Here is an 8974-nt window from a genome sequence, read left to right on the forward strand (position 1 = left end):
TCAACAAGATACTAGCCAATAGGATCCAACAGTACATTAAGAAAATTATTCACCATGACCAAGTAGGATTTATCCCTGGGACACAAGGCTGGTTCAACACCCGTAAAACAATCAATGTGATTCATCATATCAGCAAGAGAAAAACCAAGAACCATATGATCCTCTCATTGGATGCAGAGAAAGCATTTGACAAAATACAGCATCCATTCCTGATCAAAACTCTTCAGAGTGTAGGGATAGAGGGAACATTCCTCGACATCTTAAAAGCCATCTATGAAAAGCCCACAGCAAATATCATTCTCAATGGGGAAGCACTGGGAGCCTTTCCCCTAAGATCAGGAACAAGACAGGGATGTCCACTCTCACCACTGCTGTTCAACATAGTACTGGAAGTCCTAGCCTCAGCAATCAGACAACAAAAAGACATTAAAGGCATTCAAATTGTCAAAGAAGAAGTCAAACTCTCCCTCTTCGCCGATGACATGATACTCTACATAGAAAACCCAAAAGTCTCCACCCCAAGATTGCTAGAACTCATACAGCAATTCAGTAGCGTGGCAGGATACAAAATCAATGCCCAGAAGTCAGTGGCATTTCTATACACTAACAATGAGACTGAAGAAAGAGAAATTAAGGAGTCAATCCCATTTACAATTGCACCCAAAAGCATAAGATACCTAGGAATAAACCTAACCAAAGATGTAAAGGATCTATACCCTCAAAACTATAGAACACTTCTGAAAGAAATTGAGGGAGACACAAAGAGATGGAAAAATATTCCATGCTCATGGATTGGCAGAATTAATATTGTGAAAATGTCAATGTTACCCAGGGCAATATACACGTTTAATGCAATCCCTATCAAAATACCATGGACTTTCTTCAGAGAGTTAGAACAAATTATTTTAAGATTTGTGTGGAATCAGAAAAGACCCCGAATAGCCAGGGGAATTTTAAAAAAGAAAACCATATCTGGGGGCATCACAATGCCAGATTTCAGGTTGTGTACTACAAAGCTGTGGTCATCAAGACAGTGTGGTACTGGCACAAAAACAGACACATAGATCAGTGGAACAGAATAGAGGATCCAGAAGTGGACCCTGAACTTTATGGGCAACTAATATTCGATAAAGGAGGAAAGACTATCCATTGGAAGAAAGACAGTCTCTTCAATAAATGGTGCTGGGAAAATTGGACATCCACATGCAGAAGAATGAAACTAGACCACTCTCTTTCACCATACACAAAGATAAACTCAAAATGGATGAAAGATCTAAATGTGAGACAAGATTCCATCAAAATCCTAGAGAAGAACACAGGCAACACCCTTTTTGAACTCGGCCATAGTAACTTCTTGCAAGACACATCCACGAAGGCAAAAGAAACAAAAGCAAAAATGAACTATTGGGACTTCATCAAGATAAGAAGCTTTTGCACAGCAAAGGATACAGTCAACAAAACTCAAAGACAACCTACAGAATGGGAGAAGATATTTGCAAATGACCTATCAGAGAAAGGGCTCGTTTCCAAGATCTATAAAGAACTTATTAAACTCAACACCAAAGAAACAAACAATCCAATCATGAAATGGGCAAAAGACATGAAGAGAAATCTCACAGAGGAAGACATAGACATGGCCAACATGCACAGGAGAAAATGCTCTGCATCACTTGCCATCAGGGAAATACAAATCAAAACCACAATGAGATACCACCTCACACCAGTGAGAATGGGGAAAATTAACAAGGCAGGAAACAACAAATGTTGGAGAGGATGTGGAGAAAAGGGAACCCTCATACACTGTTGGTGGGAATGTGAACTGGTGCAGCCACTCTGGAAAACTGTGTGGAGGTTCCTCAAAGAGTTAAAAATAGACCTGCCCTACGACCCAGCAATTGCACTGCTGGGGATTTACCCCAAAGATACAGATGCAGTGAAACGCCGGGACACCTGCACCCCGATGTTTATAGCAGCAATGGATAGCCAAACTGCGGAAGGAGCCTCGGTGTCCAACGAAAGATGAATGGATAAAGAAGATGTGGTTTGATGTGGTTTATGTATACAATGGAATATTACTCAGCTATTAGAAATGACAAATACCCACCATTTGCTTCAACGTGGATGGAACTGGAGGGTATTATGCTGAGTGAAGTAAGCCAGTCGGAGAAGGACAAACATTATATGTTCTCATTCATTTGGGGAATATAAATAATAGTGAAAGGGAATATAAGGGAAGGGGGAAGAAATGTGTGGGAAATATCAGAAAGGGAGACAGAACATAAAGACTGCTAACTCTGGGAAACGAACTAGGGGTGTTGGAAGGGGAGGAGGGCGGGGGGTGGGAGTGAATGGGTGACGGGCACTGGGGGTTATTCTGTATGTTAGTAAATTGAACACCAATAAAAATATATTAGATGGAATAAATAGTAGACTATAATAAGCAGAACAAATCAATAACCTGGAGGACAGAGTAGTGGTCTGTAATCAAGCTCAGCAAATGAGAGAAAAAAGAATTATGCAAATAAGAATAGATTTAGGGAATTCAGCAACACCATCAAGAGTAATAATAGTCACATTATAGGGATACTGGAAGAAGAAGAAGAAAGAAGGAAGAAGAAGAAGAAGAAGGGGGAAGAGGAGGAAAAGAGACAAAAGGGGAAAGAAATTTTAAAGAAATAATAGCTGAAAATTTCCCCCGTCTGAGGAAGGAAACAGGAATCCAGATCCAAGAGGCACAGAGATCCCACAACAAAATCAATCTAAGTGGGTCCACAACAAGGCAAGTAGTAATTAAAATGGCAAAAAGTAGTTATAAATGAAGAATTTAAAAGGCAGCAAGAGAAAAAAAAATAGTTAAATATAAGGGAAACCCCAAAAGGTCATCAGATAATTTTTCAGCATAAACTTTGCAGGTCCAAAGGCAGTGACATGACATACTTAAAGTGCTGAAAGGGAAAAAAAATCTGCATCCAAAAATACTCTATATGGCAAGGCTAGCCTTCAGAGTAGGAGTTTAGATAAAGAGTTTCCCAAAGAGAAGTTGGAGGAATTCATCACCACCGAAACAGCTTTATAAGAAATGTTTAAGAGGACTCTTGGAGTGGAAAGGAAAGACCATAAGTAAGAATAAGAAAAGTAGGAAGCACAAAAGCAGTAAAAATAAGTATATCTGTTAAAATCAAAGGACTCACAAAATAAAAGTATGTAACCCATGACACCATATATCCAAAACATAGCATGGGAGAAGAATAAGAATGGGTTCAAATTTAAGTGACTGTCAACTTAATATAGACAGTCAGATGCAGATGTTACATGCAGATTGAATGGTAACCACAAATCAAAAACAGTAAAAGGCAAAAAATAAAAAGAAAAGGTGTGAAATATTTTACTAAAGAAAGGCAAATAATTATGAGAGAAGAGAGCAAGAGAAGAAACAGAAAAACTGCAAACACCATAAAATAAAATGGCAATAAGTACATAGTTATTAATAATTACTATGAATGTAAATAGACTATCTTAATCAAAGACCTAGGATAACAGAAAAGATAAAAAGTAACAGTCATCTATATGCTGCCTACAAAAGACTCATTTCAGACCTAAAGACACATGCAAATTGAAAGTGAAGGGATTAAAAAAAAAAAAGAAAACAGAAAGTGAAGGGTTAGAGAATTTATCATGTAAATGAATGTGAAAAGAAAGATGGAATAGCAATACTTATATTGGACAAAATAGACTTTAAAACAAAGAGTGTAACCAGAAACAAAGGACACCATATAATCATAAAGGGAACAATCAAACAAAAAAAAATGTAACAATTATAAGTATTTATGCACCCAATATGGGAGCACCCAAATACATAAAGCAGTTAGTAACAAAAATAAAGGAAGTAATCAGTAGGATACAATAATAGCAGGGGACTTTATCACTCCACTTACATCAATGGTAGAACATTCAAACAGAAAATGGGAAGTGACTTGGAATGACAAATTGGACCAGATGGATCTAATGTACATTAGGAACATCACATCCTAAAACAGCAAAATACACATTCTTTTCAAGAGCACATGGAACATTCTCCAGAATAGATCCCATATTAGATCACAAAATAATATGCAAAATTTTCAAAAAAAAGAAGTCATACCACACATTTTTTCAGACCATAACTCTATAAAATTAGAAATCAACCATAAGGAAAAATCTAGAAAGAGCACAAAGAGCTTAAATAATGCAAAATTAAGCAATGAATGAGTCAACCGAGAAGTCAAAGAGAGAAACAGAATACACGTGGAGACATATAAAAGTGAAAAAGTAATGGTCCAAAATCTTTGGAATGCACTAAAAATTATTCTAAGAGGGAAATTTATGGCAATACAGGCCTACCTCAAGGAGGAAGAAAAATCCCAATCAACTTATCCTTATACCTAGAGAAGCTGGAAAACAAGAAACAAATCCCAAACCAGTAGAAAGAATGAAATAATAAATACTGGAGAAGAAATAAAGTGAAAGTAAAAACAACAACAACACACAACAGAACAGATCAATGAAACTAGGAGCTGGTTCTATGAAAAGATAAAACTGATAAACCTTTAGTCAGACTTAGAGACAGACTCAAAATCAGAAATATTGGAAAGGAGCTAAGATGGCAGCACAGTATGAAGACCATAGGCTGCTTTCATCCATCAAACACAATTCAATAAATATAAAATCATTCTGAATACCCAAGAAATTGATCTGAGGAGTGACAGAACAAGCTACATAGGGAAATGCAAAAGAAGAACACTTCCCCAAATCCCCTGACTGGGAAAATGGCCTGGAGTTTTAGAGGTCAACAGGCTTGGCCAGGATAGAGACCTGGGGGCACAGCCCTATTCCTGGAAAGAAGGAACACAAACAACCTAACCCAGGGCAGATGGCAGTATCTGAATATTGTGTAAGGTACAGAGGGGAGAGACTGTTAGCTATTCTTGGAGCACATCTGTGAGAAGTGGTGACAGGGATGCAGGAACCAGTGGATCCCATTTCATCCTCCCCACTCCCAGCACAGCAGAGACACCTGCTGAAGGACACTGGCTGTTCAGCCTTCTTGCTCCAAATCCCAGCCCCTCCACTTTGGTACAACTGCCCTTCTGAGTCAAACCTACATCAGTCCTAGTGTGGTGAGATCATCCCCAGAAAGACTCCACCATACTAGGTTCCTAAAGTTTGGAGTTCTAAAAGTCAGCAGGCTTGGTTGGGATAGAGCCCAAAGTGCAGTGGACTGCTCCAGGCAGTCAAGTAACCCAGAGAAAGCATGTAAACAGCACCTGAAAAATGCCTGGGACACAGGAAGAAAGATTATTTTGCTCTTCTAGAATTGTTTCCCTGAGTAAAGCAAGCACAGAAACCGCTCTCTGGGGACAAAGGAGCTGGTTGGTGCCATTTCCTCTCCCACTCCTCAGCATAAACACAGAACCATCTGCAATAAACAGCACAGTGTAGACACTGGTTGCCTAACCTGCTTATACCAAATCCCACCCACCCCATCCCCATGCTCTGCCAATACTGCTTTTCTTGGGCTAGTGTGCCCATGTCCCAGCACATTAGGCCCCTTCCATAGAAGATCAGCAGAAACCCACACACACCATGTCTACCAACCAGAGTTCTGCTTCAGTTCTAGTGGAAATAGCTTTAGGTCTCATTCAACAAGCAGTGGGCAGCCCTGGTGGCCCAGTGGTTTAGCACCACCTTCAGCCCGGGGTGTTCTAGAGACCCGGGATTGAGTTCCATGTCAGGCTCTCTGCATGGAGCCTGCTTCTCCCTCTGCCTGTGTCTCTGCCTCCCCCACCCCTCACACCTAGTTAAAACTCACCACACTCTAAGGTTCAAAAACTGCCTGCTATAGGCAAGGAGAGCCTCTGCAGATGACTGGCCTGAAAGAGCAACCAGAACACAGAAGCAGAGTGCACAAAACACACACCAGAGACACTTCCTGAAGCACTAGACCCTGGATACTATATCAATTCTTCTCCATAGAGCCATTGCTCTATGGAGAAGAAAACGTGACAGGCTTTTCTAACATGGAGAAGACGACAGAGACCTAGACAAAATGCCAAGATGAAGGAATTCATCCCCCCCTCACACAAAAAAAAGAACAAGAAAAGGTCACAGCCAGAGGGTTGATTGAAACAGATGCAAGCAATAGTCCTGATGGATAATTTAGAGTAACAATCATAAGGATATTCACTGCACTTAGAAGACATTAGGGAGACACTTAACACATAGATAAAAGTTAAAGAATCTGTCAGAAATAAAAATACATTAACTGAGATTAGAAACAGACTGTAGTGACCACAGGATGGAAGCAGCAGAGGAACAAATAAGTGATAAAGGAGATAAAATAATTGAAAATAATGAAACTGAACAAAAGAGAGAAAGAATAATTATGGATCATGAAAATAGACTTGGGAAACTCAGTTACTCCATCAAAGGTAATAACATTTGCATCATAGGAGTCCCAGAGGAAGAAGAGAGAGGAAAAAAAGTCAGGAGGTTTATATGAGCACATTGTAACTGAAAATTTTCCTAAGCTGGGGAAGGTAAGACTTCTAAATTTATAAGGCACAGAGAATACCCATCAAAATCAAGAAAAGCAGACCAACTCCAAGACATATTGTAATTAAATTTGTAAAATAGAGTAATAAAAAAATTCTAAAGCAGCAAGACAAAAGTAGTCCCTAACTTACAAGAGAAGACCCACAAGTCTAGCTGCATATCTCTTTACAGAAACTTGGCAAGCCAGAAGAGAGTGGCATGATATATTCAACATGCTGAATGGGAAAAATATCCAGCCAAGAATATTTTCTTCAGCAAGGCTATCATTCAGAATTGAAGGAGAGAAACAGCTTCCCAGAAAAACAAAAACTGAAAGAGTTCATGAGCACTAGACTAGCCCTGCAAGAAATATTAAAGGGGACTCAGTGGAAAGGAAAAACCAAAAGTGTCAAAGACTAGAAAGGAACAGAGAAAATCTCCAAACAATGACAAGAACAGTAACAAAATGGCACTAAATACATATCTATCAATAATTTCTCCAAATGTAAATGAACTAAATGCTGCAATCAAAAGATATAAATTATCAGAATGGATTTTTTTAAAAAAAGAAGATCCATCTATATGCTGCCTACAAGAGATTCATTTTAGACCTAAAGACATCTATAGATTGAAGGTGAGAGGATCGAGAAACATTTACCATGCAAATGAAAGTCAAGAGAAAGTCAGAGTAGCATACTTATATCAAACAAACTAGATTTTAAACCAAAGATTATAACAAGAGATGACAACAGGCACTCTACTATAATAAAAGGGACTATCCAAAAAGATTTAACAATTGTAAATATTTATGCACCAAACATGGGCACATCCAAATACATAAACCAATTAATAACAGACATAACTCATTGTTAATACATTAATAGTAAAGGACTTTAACACTGTACTTACATCAATGGACAGATTTTTAAGGCAGAAAACCAACAAAAAACAACAGCTTTGAATGACACATTGGACCAGGTGGACTTAACAGATGTAGTAGAACATTTCGTCCTAAAGCAGAATACACATTCTTTTCAAGTACACATGGGATATTCTCCAGAATAGATCACACACTGTGTCACAAAGTAGGCTTCAACAAGTTCAAAAAGATTGAGATCATACCATGCATCTTTTCTGACCACAATGCTATAAAACTTGAAGTCAACCACAAAAAAAAAAAAAAAGGAAAGATTAAAAACCTCGAGATTAAACAGCATATTACTAAAGAATGAATAGGTCAACTAGGAAATCAAAGAAGAAATAAAATACATGGAAACAAATGAAAATGAAAACACAAATGAAGCATAAGAGAAAAGCATAAAAGCAGTATTAGCCTACCTCAAGAAGCAAGAAAAATCTCAAATAATCTAAACTTGTACCAAAAGGAGCTAGGAAATGAACAAGTGAAGCCTAAAGCCAGCAGAAGTAAGGAAATAATAAAGATTAGAGTAGAAATAAATTATACAGTACTAAAAAACAATAGATCAATGAAATCAGGAGTTGATTCTTTGAAAAAACATAAATGATAAATCCCTAGCCAGACTTATCAAAGAGAAAATAGAAAGGACCCAAATAAATAATATCACAAATGGGAAAGAGAAAGAACTACCAACATAACAGAAATAAAAACAATTATAAGAAAATATAATGAAAAAATATATTCCAGAATTAGACAACCCAGAAGTAGATAAATTCCTATTAACATATGAACTATGTTGAACTGAAACAGGAATAGAAAACTTGAACAGATAGATAATCAACAAAGAAAATGAATCAGTAATCAAAAATCTCCCAACAATCAAAAGTCCAGGGCCAGAGAGTTCCCCAGGAGATTTCTACCAAACATTTAAAGAGTTTATATTTTTCTCAAATTATTCCAAAAAATATAAATGGAAAGAAAACTTCCAAACTCATTCTATGAGGCAAGCATTAGTCTGATTTCAAAATCAGTTAAAGACTCCACTAAAACAAACAAAACATAAAAAAAAATCCTACAGGCCAATATCTCTAATAAAAATGGATGTAAAAATTCTCAACAAAATACTAGCGAATCTATTTCAATAGTCCCTTAAAAGAATCTTTCACCATAATCAAGTGGGATTTGTTCCTGGCTCCAATGGTCATTCAGTATTCATAAACCAGTCAGCATGATACATCACATTAACAAAAGGAGAAGAACCAAACAATAGATGCAGAAAAAGCATTGACGAAGTAAAATATCCATTCATCATAAAAACGCTCAACAAAGTAAGGATAGAAGGAACCTATCTATAATCAAGGCCATATGTGAAAACCTGCAAGCTAATATTATGCTCAATGGGGAAAAACAGAGATTTTCCCCTACCTTTAGGATCAAGAAAAAGATGTCCACTTTCACAATTGTTATTTAACGTAGTACTTGAAT

This window comes from Canis lupus, chromosome 12 (genome assembly GCF_003254725.2).
Source record: "Canis lupus dingo isolate Sandy chromosome 12, ASM325472v2, whole genome shotgun sequence".
Classification (NCBI taxonomy): Eukaryota; Metazoa; Chordata; class Mammalia; order Carnivora; family Canidae; genus Canis; species Canis lupus.